Here is a 17,544-nt window from a genome sequence, read left to right as displayed (position 1 = left end):
TGAGAGCCACTGTCAAGCTATTGACATTAAAGAAGTGCTTGTTGGGAGGCAACCCAATTTTATTTATCTAATTTCTATTTTATACTATTTTATTGTTGTTTTGTGTTTTATTAGGTACATGATCATGAAGAGTCACGAAAAAATCATAAAAATTAAAAACAGAATCAAAAACAGCAGAAGAAAAAAATTTTCACCCTGGAGGACGCACAGGCTGGCGTTCAACGCCAGTAAGGTGCATCTGGCTGGCGTTCAACGCCAGAACAGAGCACCATTCTGGCGCTGAACGCCAGAAACAAGCAACATTCTGGCGCTGAACGCCAGGAATGTGCCCAGAGAGGAAAAACTGGCGCTGAACGCCAGTAACAAGCATGAAACTGGCGTTCAACGCCAGAAACATGCTTTACATGGGAGTTGAATGCCCAGAATGTGCACCAATGGGCGTTTAAACGCCAGAATGATGCACAAAGGCATTTTACATGCCTATTTGGTGCAGGGATGGAATTCCTTGACACCTCAGGATCTGTGGACCCCACAGGATCACCTCAGGATCTGTGGACCCCACAGGATCCCCACCTACCATATTCCCACCTTCCCTCTTAATCCTAATCACACTCTCCTAATCTAATTTCACTCTTCCCCATGTCACACTTCCCAACAACTTTCACCAATCACCTCAATTCCTCTTCCCAATTACCCCATTCACCACTCACATCCATCCACTCTTCCCCATAAACCCCACCTACCTTCAAAAATTCAAAACCAATTTCCCACCCATTCCCACCCAAAATGGCCGAACTTACCTCCTCCATCTCCCTATAAATACCCTTCCTTTCTACTTCATTTTCACACAACACAAACCCCTTCTTCTTCACCTAAACCGAACCTACCACTCCCCCTTCTCTACCATATTTTCGTCTTCTTCTTCTTCTCTTCTTTCTTCTCTTGCTCGAGGGCGAGCAATATTTTAAGTTTGGTGTGGTAAAAGCATAAGCTTTTTGTTTTTCCATTACCAATTGCACCTAAGGCCAGAGTATCCTCTAGAAAAGGAAAAAGGGAAGACAAAAGCTTCCACCTCCGAGTCATGGGAGATGGAAAGATTCATCTCCAAGAGCCATCAAGACCACTTCTATGATGTTGTGGCAAAGAAAAAGGTGATCCCTGAGGTCCCTTTCAAGCTCAAGAAAAATGAGTATCCGGAGATCCGACATGAAGTCCGAAGAAGAGGTTGGGAAGTCTTAACCAACCCCATGCAACAAGTCGGAATCTTAATGGTTCAAGAGTTCTATGCCAATGCATGGATCACTAGGAACCATGATCTAGGTATGAACCCGAGTCCAAAGAATTATCTCACAATGGTTCGGGGGAAATACTTGGATTTCAGTCCGGAAAATGTAAGGTTGGCATTCCACTTGCCCATAATGCAAGGTGATGAACGCCCCTACACTAGAAGGGTCAACTTTGATCAAAGGTTGGACCAAGTCCTCATGGACATTTGTGTGGAAGGAGCTCAATGGAAGAGAGACTCCAAAGGCAAGCCAGTCCAACTAAGAAGACTGGACCTCAAGCCTATAGCTAGAGGATGGTTGGAGTTCATTCAACGCTCCATCATTCCTACTAGCAACCGATCTGAAGTTACTGTGGATCGGGCCATCATGATTCATGGCATCATGATTGGAGAGGAAGTAGAAGTTCATGAGGTCATCTTCAATGAAATCTACAAAATAGCCGACAAGCCTTCACCCATGGCACGGCTAGCTTTTCCTCACCTTATTTGCCATCTATGTTACTCAGCTGGAGTCATCATAGAAGGAGACATCTTCATTGAAGAGGATAAGCCCATCACCAAGAAGAGGATGGAGCAAGCAAGAGAGACCCCTCACGGTTCTCAAGAGATGCATGAGGAAGCTCATCATCAAGAACTCCCTGAGATGCCTCAAGGAATGCACTTTCCTCCAAACAACTATTGGGAGCAACTCAACACTTCTTTAGAAGGTTTGAGCCACAATGTGGAACAATTAAGGGTGGAACATCATGAGCACTCCATCATTCTCCAAGAAATAAGAAGATCAAAGAGCAATGAGGGAGGAGCAACAAAGGCAAGGAAGGGACATAGAAGAGCTTAAGGACATTGTTGGACCTTCAAGAAGAAGACGCCACTAGAGGTGGATTCATTCCTTGTTCTTTATTTCTTTCTGTTTTTCGGTTTTTAATATTGTGTTCATCTATGTTTTGTGTCTTTATTTCATGATCATTAGTATGTAACCATGCCTTAAAGCTATGAATAAAATCCATTAATCCTTCACCTCTCCTAAATGAAAAATGTTTTAATTCAAAAGAACAAGAAGTACATGAATTTCGAATTTATCCTTGAATTTAATTTAATTATATTGATGTGGTGACAACACTTTTTGTTTTCTGAATGAATGCTTGAACAGTGCATAATTTTGATCTTGTTGTTTATGAATGTTAAAACTATTGGCTCTTGAAAGAATGATGAACAAAGAGAAATGTTATTGATGATCTGAAAAACTATGAAATTGATTCTTGAAGCAAGAAAAAGCAGTGAAAAAGAAGAAGCTTGCGAAAAAAAAAAAAAAAGTGGCGAAAGAAAAAGAAGGAGCAGTAGAAAAAGCCAATAGCCCTTAAAACCAAAAGGCAAGGGTAAAAAGGATCCAAAGCAAAAGAGTGTGCTTAAGAGCTCTGGACACCATTAACTGGGGACTCTAGCAAAGCTGAGTCACAATCTGAAAAGGTTCACCCAGTTATGTGTCTGTGGCATTTATGTATCCGGTGGTAATACTGGAAAACAAAGTGCTTAGGGCCACAGCCAAGACTCAAAAGTAGCTGTGTTCAAGAATCAACATGCTTAACTAGGAAAGTTAATAACACCATCCAAAATTCTAAGTTCCTAGAGAAGCCAATCATTCTAAACTTCAAAGGAAAAAGTGAGATGCCAAAACTGTTCAGAAGCAAAAAGCTACAAGTCCCGCTCATTTAATTATAATTAATATTCATTGATATTTTGGAATTCATAGTATATTCTACTCTTTTTATCCTATTTGATTTTCAGTTGCTTGGGGACAAGCAACAATTTAAGTTTGGTGTTGTGATGAGCGGATAATTTATACGCTTTTTGGCATTGTTTTTAGGTAGTTTTTAGTAAGTTCAAGCTACTTTTAGGGATGTTTTCATTAGTTTTTATGTTAAATTCACATTTCTGGACTTTACTATGAGTTTGTGTGTTTTTCTGTGATTTTAGGTAATTTCTGGCTGAAATTGAGGGACTTGAGCAAAACTCTGAAAAAAAGGCTGACAAAAGGACTGCTGATGCTGTTGGAATCTGACCTCCCTACACTCAAAATGGATTTTCTGGAGCTACAGAATTCCAATTGGCGCGCTCTCAATGGCGTTGGAAAGTAGACATCCAGGGCTTTCTAGCAATATATAATAGTCCATACTTTATTCGGAAATTGATGACGTAACTTGGCGTTGAACGCCAAGTACATGCTGCTGTCTGGAGTTAAACGCCAGAAAAACGTCATGATCCGGAGTTGAACGCCCAAAACACGTTATAACTTGGAGTTCAACTCCAAGAAAAACCTCAGCTCGTGGATTGATCAAGCTCAGCCCAAGCATACACCAAGTGGGCCCCGGAAGTGGATTTATGCATCAATTACTTACTCATGTAAACCCTAGGAGCTAGTTTATTATAAATAGAACATTTAACTAATGTATTAGACATCTTGGGATGCATAGTTCTCAGATCATGGGGGCTGGCCATTCGGCCATGCCTGAACCTTTAACTTATGTACTTTCAACGGTGGAGTTTTTGCACACCATAGATTAAGGGTGTGGAGCTCTATTGTACCTCAAGTATTAATGCAATTCTATTTTCTTTTATTCAATTCTATCTTATTCTTATTCCAAGATATTCATTCGCACCCAAGAACATGATGAATGTGATGATTATGTAACGCTCATCATCATTCTCACCTATGAACGTGCGTGATTGACAACCACTTCCGTTCTACATGCAACCGAGCTTGAATGTGTATCTCTTAGATTCCCTAACAGAATCTTCGTGGTATAAGCTAGATAGATGGCGGCATTCATGAGGATCCGGAAAGTCTCACCTTGTCTGTGGTATTCCGAGTAGGATCCTGGGAATCCAGAAAGTCTAACCTTGTCTGTGGTATTCCGAGTAGGATTCCGGTAATGAATGACTGTGACGTGCTTCAGACTTGCAAGTGCTGGGCGTTAGTGACAGACGTAAAAGAATCAAGGGATTCTATTCCAGCAGGAGCGGGAACCAACCAATGATTAGCCGTGCTGTGACAGAGTGCGTGAGCGTAGTTTTCACTGCAAGGATGGGATGTAGCCTTCGGCCAGGTGATGCCTCTAGACGATTAGCCATGCGAGTGACAGCCGCAGAGGACCATTTTCCCGAGAGGATTCAAAGTAGCCATCGTCGAACGGTGAACCCCTATACACAGCTTGCCATGCAAAGGAGTAAGAAGGATTGAGTTGAAGCAGTAGGAAAGTAGGCGTTCTTGAGCCATACAGTCTCTCCATTCGCTTATCTGAAATTCCCACCAATGAATCTGCATAAGTATTCTATCCCTTTTATTATTTCTTCTTTTTATTAGTATTAATTTTCGAAACCATAAACAAACTTAATCTGCCTAACTGAGATTTACAAGGTGACCATAGCTTGCTTCATACCAACAATCTCTGTGGGATCGACCCTTACTCACGTAAGGTTTATTACTTGGACGACCCAGTACACTTGCTGATTAGTTGAACGGAGTTGTGTTCACTCGTGCCAATTTCAAATTCCATAATTTTACAAGGAGTGCAACTTAAAGAATAAGGATCACAATTTCGTCCACCACAAGTGTAATGTCAAAAATGTCCTGCTTAGAATGGCAAATAGGCCGTGGCTAAAATAGAATGGCATAGGAAGACTTCGGCTTGGAGAGTTGTGTTGGATAATGGGCACTCACACTTCCACCCTTATGCTGTGTGAAAGTGAAAGGAATTAACAATTGAAGCCCTAAGCACTCGGTGACGCAGCCCTGCCGCCGGCAATCACGTCAACTACCGTAGCCCCATCAACCCCGCAGCCCCGTCGCGTGTGAAAGTCCGGCACCATCGCAGGAGCGTGAGGTCGTCTCATCTGTTGGAGCGCGCTCTCACTGTGTTCACCGTGCCTCTGTCACTGCCACCGTGCCCCCGTCACCGTCTCTTGTGTTCGGGCTTCCCTCCCCTACGTGAGGTAGGTCTTTGGTGCACGAAATTATGATCAATACATTTCACAACTCAAATAATCCCCGGTAATGAATCCAAAAACTTGGTGTTCAATACCATGGCATAAACACAACTTCGCACAACTAACCAGCAAGTGCACTGGGTCGTCCAAGTAATAAACCTTACGCGAGTAAGGGTCGATCCCACGGAGATTGTTGGTATGAAGCAAGCTATGGTCACCTTGTAAATCTTAGTCAGGCAGACTCAAATGGGTATAGATGATGAACGAAACATAAAGATAAAGATAGAGATACTTATGCAATTCATTGGTGAGAACTTCAGATAAGCGAATGGAGATGCTTGGTCCCTTCCGTCTCTCTGCTTTCCTACTGTCTTCATCCAATCCTTCTCACTCCTTTCCATGGCAAGCTTATGCAAGGGTTTCACCGTTGTCAGTGGCTACCTCCCATCCTCTCAGTGGAAATGTTCAACGCACCCTGTCACGGCACGGCTATCCATCTGTCGGTTCTCGATCAGCCGGAATAGAATCCAGTGATTCTTTTGCGTCTGTCACTAACGCCCCGCCTTCAGGAGTTTGAAGCACGTCACAGTCATTCAATCATTGAATCCTACTCAGAATACCACAGACAAGGTTAGACCTTCCGGATTCTCTTGAATGCCGCCATCAGTTCTTGCCTATACCACGAAGACTCTGATCTCACGGAATGGCTGGCTCGTTTGTCAGGCGAGCACTCGGTTGTCAGGCGATCAACCATGCATCGTGTATCAGGAATCCAAGAGATATTCACCCATCTAAGGTAGAACGGAGGTGGTTGTCAGTCACACGTTCATAGGTGAGAATGATGATGAGTGTCACGGATCATCACATTCATCAAGTTGAAGAACAAGTGATATCTTGGACAAAGAACAAGCGGAATTGAATAGAAGAACAATAGTAATTGCATTAATACTCGAGGTACAGCAGAGTTCCACACCTTAATCTATGGTGTGTAGAAACTCCACCGTTGAAAATACATAAGAACAAAGGTCTAGGCATGGCCAAATGGCCAGCCTCCCAAAGTGATCAAAAGATCTAAAGAACAAAAGATTCCAAAGATCAGAAGATGATAATACAATAGTAAAAGGTCCTATATATAGAGAACTAGTAGCCTAAGGTGTACAGAGATGAGTAAATGACATAAAAATCCACTTCCGGGCCCACTTGGTGTGTGCTTGGGCTGAGCAATGAAGCATTTTCGTGTAGAGACTCTTCTTGGAGTTAAACGCCAGCTTTTGTGCCAGTTTGGGCGTTTAACTCCCATTTTGGTGCCAGTTCCGGCGTTTAACGCTGGGAATTCTGAGGGTGACCTTGAACGCCGGTTTGGGCCATCAAATCGTGGACAAAGTATGGACTATCATATATTGCTGGAAAGCCCAGGATGTCTACTTTCCAACGCCGTTGAGAGCGCGCCAATTGGGCTTCTGTAGCTCCAGAAAATCCACTTCGAGTGCAGGGAGGTCAGAATCCAACAGCATCTGCAGTCCTTTTCAGTCTCTGAATCAGATTTTTGCTCAGGTCCCTCAATTTCAGCCAGAAAATACCTGAAATCACAGAAAAACACACAAACTCATAGTAAAGTCCAGAAAAGTGAATTTTAACTAAAAACTAATAAAAATATACTAAAAACTAACTAGATCATACTAAAAACATACTAAAAACAATGCCAAAAAGCGTACAAATTATCCGCTCATCACAACACCAAACTTAAATTGTTGCTTGTCCCCAAGCAACTAAAAATCAAATAAGATAAAAAGAAGAGAATATGCAATGAACTCCAAAAACATCTATGAAGATCAGTATTAATTAGATGAGCGGGGCTTTTAGCTTTTTACCTCTGAACAGTTTTGGCAACTCACTTTATCCTTTGAAATTCAGAATGATTGGCTTCTTTAGGAACTCAGAATCCAGATAGTGTTATTGATTCTCCTAGTTAAGTATGATGATTCTTGAACACAGCTACTTATTGAGTCTTGGCTGTGGCCCAAAGCACTCTGTCTTCCAGTATTACCACCGGATACATACATGCCACAGACACATAATTGGGTGAACCTTTTCAGATTGTGACTCAGCTTTGCTAGAGTCCCCAACTAGAGGTGTCCAGGGTTCTTAAGCACACTCTTTTTGCCTTGGATCACAACTTTATTTCTCCCTTTTTTTCCGTTTTTTTTTCTTTCTCTTTTTTTTCGTTTTTTTTTTTTGTATTCACTGCTTTTTCTTGCTTCAAGAATCATTTTGGTGATTTTTCAGATCCTCAGTAACATGTCTCCTTTTTCATCATTCTTTCAAGAGCCAACATTCATGAACCACAAATTCAAAAGACATATGCACTGTTTAAGCATACATTCAGAGAATAAAAGTGTTGCCACCACATCAAAATAATCAAACTGTTATAAAATTCAAAATTCATGCAATTCTTTTTCTTTTTCAATTAAGAACACATTTTTTATTCAAGAAAGGTGATGGATTCATAGGACATTCATAACTTTAAGGCATAGACACTTAAGACACTAATGATCATAAGACACAAACATGGATAAACATAAGCATGAAAATTCGAAAAACAAGAAAATAAAGAACAAGGAGATTAAAGAACGGGTCCACCTTAGTGATGGCGGCTTGTTCTTCCTCTTGAAGATCTTATGGAGTGCTTGAGCTCCTCAATGTCTCTTCCTTGTCTTTGTTGCTCCTCTCTCATGATTCTTTGATCTTCTCTAATTTCATGGAGGAGAATGGAGTGTTCTTGGTGCTCCACCCTTAGTTGTCCCATGTTGGAACTCAGTTCTCCTAGGGAGGTGTTTAGTTGCTCCCAATAGTCTTGTGGAGGAAAGTGCATCCCTTGAGGCATCTCAGGGATCTCATGATGAGAGGGGTCTCTTGTTTGCTCCATCCTTTTCTTAGTGATGGGCTTGAGGTCATGCCTTCTCAGTTGAACTGGCTTCCCTCTTGAGTTTCTCTTCCATTGAGTGCCCTTTTCACAAATGTCTGTGAGGACTTGGTCCAACCTTTGATCAAAGTTGACCCTTTTTGAGTTTGAAAGGGACCTCAGGGATCACCTTTTTCAAGGCCACAACTTCATAGAAGTGGTCTTGATGCACCCTTGAGATGAATCTCTTCATCTCCCATGACTCGGAGGTGGAAGCTTTTGCCTTCCCTTTCCTCTTTCTAGAGGTTTCTCCGGCCTTGGATGCCATAAATGGTTATGGAAAAATGAAAAAGCAACGCTTTTACCACACCAAACTTAAAAGGTTTGCTCGTCCTCGAGCAAAAGAAGAAAGAAAAGAGTAGAAGAAGAAGAAATGAGGAAGAAGGGAATGGCTTTTGTGTTCGGCCAAAGAGGGGGAGAAGTGGTGTTTAGGTTGTGTGAAAATGAAGGAGTGAAGAAAGGTTTATATAGGAGAGGGGGGGCTCATGGTTCGGTCATGTATGGGTGGGTTTGGGAGGGAAAGTGGTTTGAATTTGAAGGGTGAGGTAGGTGGGGTTTTGTGAAGGATGGATGTGAGTGGTGAAGAGAAGATGGGATTTGATAGGTGAAGGGATTTTTTGGGGAAGAGGTATTGAGGTGATTGGTGAATGGGGAAGAAGAGAGAGAGTGGTGGGGTTGGTGGGGATCCTGTGGGGTCCACAGATCCTGAGGTGTCAAGGAAAAGTCATCCCTGCACCAAATGGCATGCAAAATCACGTTTTGAGCCAATTCTGGCGTTAAACGCCGGGCTGGTGCCCATTTCTGGCGTTTAACGCCAGGTTCTTGCCCTTTCCTGGCGTTTAACGCCAGTCTGGTGCCCCTTTCTGGCGTTAAACGCCCAGAATGGTGCCAGACTGGGCGTTAAACACCCATCTGCTAGCCTTACTGGCGTTTAAACGCCAGTAGGTTCTTCCTCCAGGGTGTGCTATTTTTCTTCCTGTTTTTCATACTGTTTTTGCTTCTTCAATTGATTTTGTGACTTCTCATGATCATCAACCTACAAAATAAAATAGAATAACAAAGAAAATATATAAAATATAACATTGGGTTGCCTCCCAACAAGCGCTTCTTTAATGTCATTAGCTTGACAGATGGCTCTCATGGAGCCTCACATTTTCTCAAAGCAATGTTGGAACCTCCCAACACCAAACTTAGAGTTTGAATGTGGGGGTTCAACACCAAACTTAGAGTTTGGTTGTGGCCTCCCAACACCAAACTTAGAGTTTGACTGTGGGAGCTCTGTTTGACTCTGATTTGAGAGAAGCTCTTCATGCTTCCTCTCCATGGTGACAGAGGGATATCCTTGAGCCTTAAACACAAAGGATTCTTCATTCACTTGAATGATCAGTTCACCTCCATCAACATCAATCACAGCCTTTGCTGTGGCTAGGAAGGGTCTGCCAAGGATGATAGATTCATCCATGCATTTCCCAGTCTCTAGGACTATGAAATCAGTAGGGATGTAATGGTCTTCAACTTTTACCAGAACATCCTCTACAAGTCCATAAGCTTGTTTTCTTGAGTTGTCTGCCATCTCTAGGGAGATTCTTGCAGCTTGTACCTCAAAGATCTCTAGTTTCTCCATTACAGAGAGAGGCATGAGGTTTACACTTGACCCTAAGTCACACAGAGCCTTGTTGAAGGTCATGGTGCCTATGGTACAAGGTATGGAGAACTTCCCAAGGTCCTGCCTCTTTTGAGGTAATTTCTGCCTAAACAAGTCATCCAATTCTTTGGTGAGCAAAAGGGGTTCATCCTCCCAAGTCTCATTTCCAAATAACTTGTCATTTAGCTTCATGATTGCTCCAAGGTATTTAGCAACTTGCTCTTCAGTGACATACTCATCCTCTTTAGAGGAAGAATACTCATCAGAGCTCATGAAAGGCAGAAGTAAGTCCAATGGAATCTCTATGGTCTCATTTTGAGCCTCAGATTTCCATGGTTCCTTATTGGGGAACTCAGTGGAGGCTAGTGCACGCCCATTGAGGTCTTCCTCAGTGGCGTTCACTTCCTCTCCTCCCTCTCCAGATTCGGCCATGTTGATGGCCTTGCACTCTCCTTTTGGATTTTCTTCTGTATTGCTTGGAAGAGTACTATGAGGGAGTTCAGTAACTTTCTTGCTCAGCTGTCCCACTTGTGCCTCCAAGTTTCTAATGGAGGACCTTGTTTCAGTCATGAAACTTTGAGTGGTTTTGATTAGATCAGAGACCATAGTTGCTAAGTCAGAGGGGTTCTGCTTAGAATTCTCTGTCTGTTGCTGAGAAGATGATGGAAAAGGCTTGCCATTGCTAAACCTGTTTCTTCCACCATTATTGTTGTTGAAACCTTGTTGAGGTCTCTGTTGATCCTTCCATGAGAAATTTGGATGATTTCTCCATGAAGAATTATAGGTGTTTCCATAGGGTTCTCCTAGGTAATTCACCTCTTCCATTGAAGGGTTCTCAGGATCATAGGCTTCTTCTTCAGATGAAGCATCCTTAGTACTGCTTGGTGCATTTTGCATTCCAGACAGACTTTGAGAAATCAAATTGACTTGTTGAGTCAATATTTTATTCTGAGCCAATATGGCATTCAGAGTATCAATCTCAAGAACTCATTTCTTCTGATTTGTCCCATTGTTCACAGGATTCCTTTCAGAAGTGTACATGAATTGGTTATTTGCAACCATTTCAATTAGTTCTTGAGCTTCTGTAGGCGTCTTCTTCAGATGAAGAGATCCTCGAGCAGAGCTATCCAAAGACATCTTGGATAGTTCAGAGAGACCATCATAGAAAATACCTATGATGCTCCATTCAGAAAGCATGTCAGAAGGACATTTTCTGATCAATTGTTTGTATCTTTCCCAAGCTTCATAGAGGGATTCTCCATCCTTCTGTCTGAAGGTTTGGACTTCCACTCTAAGCTTGCTCAATTTTTAAGGTGGAAAGAACTTTGCCAAGAAGGCATTGACTAGCTTTTCCCATGAGTCCAGGCTTTCTTTAGGTTGTGAGTCCAACCATGTCCTAGCTCTGTCTCTTACAGCAAAAGGGAATAGCATAAGTCTGTAGACCTCAGGGTCAACCCCATTAGTCTTGACAGTGTCACAGATTTGCAAGAACTCAGCCAAAAACTGATGAGGATCTTCCAATGGAAGTCCATGGAACTTGCAATTCTGTTGCATTAGAGAAACTAATTGAGGCTTAAGCTCAAAGTTGTTTGCTCCAATGGCAGGGATAGAGATGCTTCTCCCATAGAAGTCAGGAGTAGGTGCAGTAAAGTCACCCAGCACCTTCCTTGCATTGTTTGCATTGTTGTTGTTTTCGGCTGCCATGTCTTCTTCTTTGAAGATTTCTGTTAGGTCCTCTACAGAGAGTTGTGCCTTAGCTTCTCTTAGCTTTCGCTTCAAGGTCCTTTCAGGTTCAGGATCAGCTTCAACAAGAATGCCTTTGTCTTTGTTCCTGCTCATATGAAAGAGAAGAGAACAAGAAAATATGGAATCCTCTATGTCACAGTATAGAGATTCCTTGAGGTTTCAGAGGAAAAGAAAAAATAGAAGGAAGAAGGAGAAGAATTCGAACTTAGTCAGATAGAGTTCGAATTGTGCATTGAGGAGGAGTGGTACTCCATAAATAGAAGGATGTGAGAAGAGAGGAAGAAATTTTCGAAAATTAATTAAAAAGATTTTAAAAACATTTTGAAAAACTTTAATTTGATTTTCGAAAATCAAGAGTGAGAAAAAGATCAAGTAATTTTTTTGAAAGAGATTTGAAATTAGAAATTAAAAAGATATGATTGAGAATTGTTTTGAAAAAGATGTGATTAAAAAATTTGATTGAAAAGTTATGGTTTTAAAAAGATATGATTGAAAAACAATTTTAAAAAAAAGATTTGATTTTAAAAATTAATGACTTGCCTAACAAGAAAAGATATGATTCAAACATTAAACCTTTCTCAACAGAAAAGGCAACATACTTGAAATGTTCAATCAAATCATTAATTGTTAGCAAGTATCTTTGAAAAAGGAAAGAAATTGATTTTGAAAACATTTGATTGAAAAGATATGATTTGAAAAAGATTTGATTTTGAAAAACTTTGAAAACTTGAAAAAAATTGATTTGAAAACAAAATCCTCCCCCTTGTGCCATCCTGGCGTTTAAACGCCCAGAATGGTGCACATTCTGGCGTTTAACGCCCAATGCACTACCTTTTTGGGCGTTAAACGCCCAACCAGGCACCCTGGCTGGCGTTTAAACGCCAGTCTGTCCTTCTTCACTGGGCGTTTTGAACGCCCAGCTTTTTCTGTGTAATTCCTCTGCTGCATGTTCTGAATCTTCAGTTCCCTGTACTATTGACTTGAAAATAGAACCAAGATCGAATAAATAATGCATGCAAGACACCAAACTTAAAATTAGACACTAGACTCAAACAAGAAACATAAAATATTTTTGGTTTTTTTTATGATTTTGAAAATTTTTTTTGGATTTTTTCGAAAATTATATGGAAATAGAAAATAAAAGTTTCAGAATTCTTAATTTGAATTCCAGGAATCATTGCAATGCTAGTCTAAGACTCCGGTCCAGGAATTAGACATGGCTTCACAGCCATCCAAGCTTTCAAAGAAAGCTTCGGTCCAAAACACTAGACATGGCCAATGGCCAGCCAAGCCTTAGCAGATCATTGCTCCAATAGCAAGATTGATAGAGTCAATAAGCTCTTGTGATGATCAGTTGAAACCTCGGTCCAATAAGATTAGACATGGCTTCTCAGCCAGCCAGATTTCAACAGATCAGCATGAAACTCTAGAATTCATTCTTAAGTACTCTGAAGAAAAATACCTAATCTAAGCAACAAGATGAACCGTCAGTTGTCCATACACGAAACAATCCCCAGCAACGGCGCCAAAAACTTGGTGCACGAAATTGTGATCAATACTTTTCACAACTCAAATAATCCCCGGTAATGAATCCAAAAACTTGGTGTTCAATACCATGGCATAAACACAACTTCGCACAACTAACCAGCAAGTGCACTGGGTCGTCCAAGTAATAAACCTTACGCGAGTAAGGGTCGATCCCACGGAGATTGTTGGTATGAAGCAAGCTATGGTCACCTTGTAAATCTTAGTCAGGCAGACTCAAATGGGTATAGATGATGAACGAAACATAAAGATAAAGATAGAGATACTTATGCAATTCATTGGTGAGAACTTCAGATAAGCGAATGGAGATGCTTGGTCCCTTCCGTCTCTCTGCTTTCCTACTGTCTTCATCCAATCCTTCTCACTCCTTTCCATGGCAAGCTTATGCAAGGGTTTCACCGTTGTCAGTGGCTACCTCCCATCCTCTCAGTGGAAATGTTCAACGCACCCTGTCACGGCACGGCTATCCATCTGTCGGTTCTCGATCAGGCCGGAATAGAATCCAGTGATTCTTTTGCGTCTGTCACTAACGCCCCGCCTTCAGGAGTTTGAAGCACGTCACAGTCATTCAATCATTGAATCCTACTCAGAATACCACAGACAAGGTTAGACCTTCCGGAATCTCTTGAATGCCGCCATCAGTTCTTGCCTATACCACGAAGACTCTGATCTCATGGAATGGCTGGCTCGTTTGTCAGGCGAGCACTCGGTTGTCAGGCGATCAACCATGCATCGTGTATCAGGAATCCAAGAGATATTCACCCAATCTAAGGTAGAACGGAGGTGGTTGTCAGTCACACGTTCATAGGTGAGAATGATGATGAGTGTCACGGATCATCACATTCATCAAGTTGAAGAACAAGTGATATCTTGGACAAAGAACAAGCGGAATTGAATAGAAGAACAATAGTAATTGCATTAATACTCGAGGTACAGCAGAGTTCCACACCTTAATCTATGGTGTGTAGAAACTCCACCGTTGAAAATACATAAGAACAAAGGTCTAGGCATGGCCGAATGGCCAGCCTCCCAAAGTGATCAAAAGATCTAAAGAACAAAAGATTCCAAAGATCAGAAGATGATAATACAATAGTAAAAGGTCCTATATATAGAGAACTAGTAGCCTAAGGTGTACAGAGATGAGTAAATGACATAAAAATCTACTTCCGGGCCCACTTGGTGTGTGCTTGGGCTGAGCAATGAAGCATTTTCGTGTAGAGACTCTTCTTGGAGTTAAACGCCAGCTTTTGTGCCAGTTTGGGCGTTTAACTCCCATTTTGGTGCCAGTTCCGGCGTTTAACGCTGGGAATTCTGAGGGTGACCTTGAACGCCGGTTTGGGCCATCAAATCTTGGACAAAGTATGGACTATCATATATTTCTGGAAAGCCCAGGATGTCTACTTTCCAACGCCGTTGAGAGCGCGCCAATTGGGCTTCTGTAGCTCCAGAAAATCCACTTCGAGTGCAGGGAGGTCAGAATCCAACAGCATCTGCAGTCCTTTTCAGTCTCTGAATCAGATTTTTGCTCAGGTCCCTCAATTTCAGCCAGAAAATACCTGAAATCACAGAAAAACACACAAACTCATAGTAGAGTCCAGAAAAGTGAATTTTAACTAAAAACTAATAAAAATATACTAAAAACTAACTAGATCATACTAAAAACAATGCCAAAAAGCGTACAAATTATCCGCTCATCAGTCTTCTCATTTTTCCCATTTTGTAATTATTTTTTAATTGTGTATTCTAGAAAGAGTATTGCTGTTTTCATTTTTGGGATTATTGGTTCTGAAATTTTTGATTTCATATTCTAGTTACTATTGGTAATGGTGTCTTCGTTACAATGTTCATCACGTTTGTGATGTTATATTCTACCTTATTATATTCTGTGACTAAGAATCAATTAGTTTGGTTAATTACTTAATGTTGAACATGGTTTTTGTTAGCTAGATTTTGAATTGTTTTTGTTGTGAGTTGGAGTCATTTGGTTTGCTTAATCTCATTGTGAGGTCACTCTGTGATTGCCGTTCATCTCTCGTCATATCTCCAGTAGGCTGATGCTTCTTCAGTGGCATCTGTTTTTGTATTTATTTTTTAAGATTCTCCGATTATAGTAGTCTTAGATCCATGAAACTTGATATTGAACATTTTTCTCTGTTAGATACTTTGATGGTTGAGAATTATGACAAGCTAGAATTATCAACAAATTCGAAATTGAGGTAAAGGTTGTAGATTTTGTTTCTATGCCCAATTTGCTGACCTTGCCCAATGGCTTCAAAGATGTATGAAGTCATTACAGTATTTCTTGGTTTGAAGATGCATCAATCGTGTGGTGCTTCTTGTGTGAGTCACAAATTAAAAGTCTAGAACTTATTTCACGTGGAATGTTAAAGTCTTACATAGCTAAGGTACCTGAGTCATGTGACAAACAACACAAGCAACTAATTAGCCAAATATAATAATAAGCTTATTAATTTTGTGAACTATTGTTAAGAGAAAAAAGGAGAACAGAGGTTGGTTCTAAGAAGCACCATTTCCTTGTCATCACAACTGTAATGTGCCTGCAATTTTGGTTTGGCAATGAAACTTAAGTAGCAGGTAAATAATAAACCAATCAAATAAAAGTCATGAAACTTTAGGGATACTATTTTTTTCTTTTTATTTTTCCCCTGTTTAAAATTAAAGTAAGTCTTGTCTTCCAAGTTAATAATATATTAATACTTGTTAGAATTTCATTGACTTTTAAATGACAAAATTGAGAAAAAATATTTTTGACCAACTCAAAATAAAATTCATAAAACTTGGAAGTTTAATTTGGCACTTGTATATAACAACATTGTATTAGAAATAGAATTTGCAACATTTATTAAGAGTTGGCCTAGCTTAACTAACATTTTGAGGCTGAATTGAATATGAAGATTAAGAATCTAATTCCAATGCCTCCTGAATATGTACAATAATGGCTAGTTCAGGAACCAACAAGATTGAGGTGAATATGTAATGTAATTGACCAAACAAAGCTCTAAGACCCACATATTCATGTCTTCCATTGTGTCTAAATCTTAATGGAATGGGAAATTGATCAGTGTAGACACTAGACAATGACTAATGAAATTTTTAACAAAAAGGCTAAGCCTGTGTACTAATTAAGGGCCTCAAAATAAGGTCAACCTTCTTGATGGCTTCTTAAATTTGTTCAATCCATGTTTTGTGTTGGTATATATAGCCTTGACCTCATCTCTTATTATGTTATTGAGAGTGACACATGCTTTTCTATAATGCACCAAAGTTGGCTTCAATTCTTCAAATTCCCATTTTATCATCCTACTTCCATACAAGGTATAAACCTTCTAAACCGAACTTTATCACTTTGACCCACTTGCTGTTTGCAAGTTTGAAACATGTCATTATATCCACGTTATGTGTAGCTTAGTCACTAATTGCTGATCCAGAAATCGAAGTTATGGAAAATGTTGCTGATTGTGGGAATTTGTGTTGATTTTTGATGCATTCATGTACTGAACGAAGGACTTTTACTATTACAAATGAAGTGAAAGTAACTCTAACTTTTACTTTTTTTGTTGAATTAAGTAAAATAGATATAATTTTCCGTTAGTTTGGATTGATGGTGTTTATATATTTTTTTCTTTGTGTTTGATCAGTTACTGAATTTAATAGTATTGGACAGTTATCCGGTATATCGACATGAGTGTGTGGAATATGGTATTCATTGTACCACCAAGTAGGTTGTTTTATTGCATAGCCTAAGGGTGCTGTGATTGTGGAGAGTTTATTAGTATGGAATACCGAGTTATTTTGGGACTTAGTTAGGTAAGGTACTTTGTGATGCGATTTTTGAGGAAGATGATTATTAGGTTAAGTATAGCATGTTTTAATTTGGAGTGTTGGTGGTGTCACGTTCATGGTCTGTTCGTGTTCTTCTTTCTGGACGTAACTGACATTCTGCTTGCTCGATTTGCCACAGTATTGCTGAATGGTTTTGCGAGGTACAGAGTCCCAGGGAAAGTTGGGGCAGCAGAGACAGAGCCAAATTTTTTTAATGTCTTCTTGTAGCAGAACGGTCCACGAATTGGATGCAGAGGATAAAGAAAATTTTAACGTCTCCGAGGATAGCGAGAATTGTGATGCAACGGTATGAGTGGCTTTGGTGTATAATTTTGTAGGTTGTATAGTAATTGTAATTTAGGATTGTTAGTGGTAACCTTAACTAGTCAGCTTGTCTATGTGCAGGAGACGCTGGTGGATACAGGGATGGAGGCAGAGGCAAAGGAGTTGGAGATAGAATCACCGGATGAACGACACGGTGAGCAAAATGGCAGGGCTGAACATGTAATGCTAAGTCATGCATAGATATTAGAG

At 40.4% G+C, this 17,544-nt stretch overlaps 1 non-coding gene across 1 annotated transcript; it reads left to right on the top strand.

The window, feature by feature from the left end:
- Positions 1-11,067: 11,067 nt before the first annotated feature.
- On the top strand, positions 11,068-11,175 carry LOC130953826 (small nucleolar RNA R71). Its single transcript, XR_009075987.1, has one exon. It is a non-coding gene; the product is annotated as a small nucleolar RNA R71 (small nucleolar RNA).
- Positions 11,176-17,544: the final 6,369 nt, after the last annotated feature.

This window comes from Arachis stenosperma, chromosome 9 (genome assembly GCF_014773155.1).
Source record: "Arachis stenosperma cultivar V10309 chromosome 9, arast.V10309.gnm1.PFL2, whole genome shotgun sequence".
Classification (NCBI taxonomy): domain Eukaryota; kingdom Viridiplantae; phylum Streptophyta; class Magnoliopsida; order Fabales; family Fabaceae; genus Arachis; species Arachis stenosperma.
The sequence above is the reverse complement of the archived record's forward strand: the minus strand, read 5'-3'. Positions and strand labels throughout refer to the sequence as shown.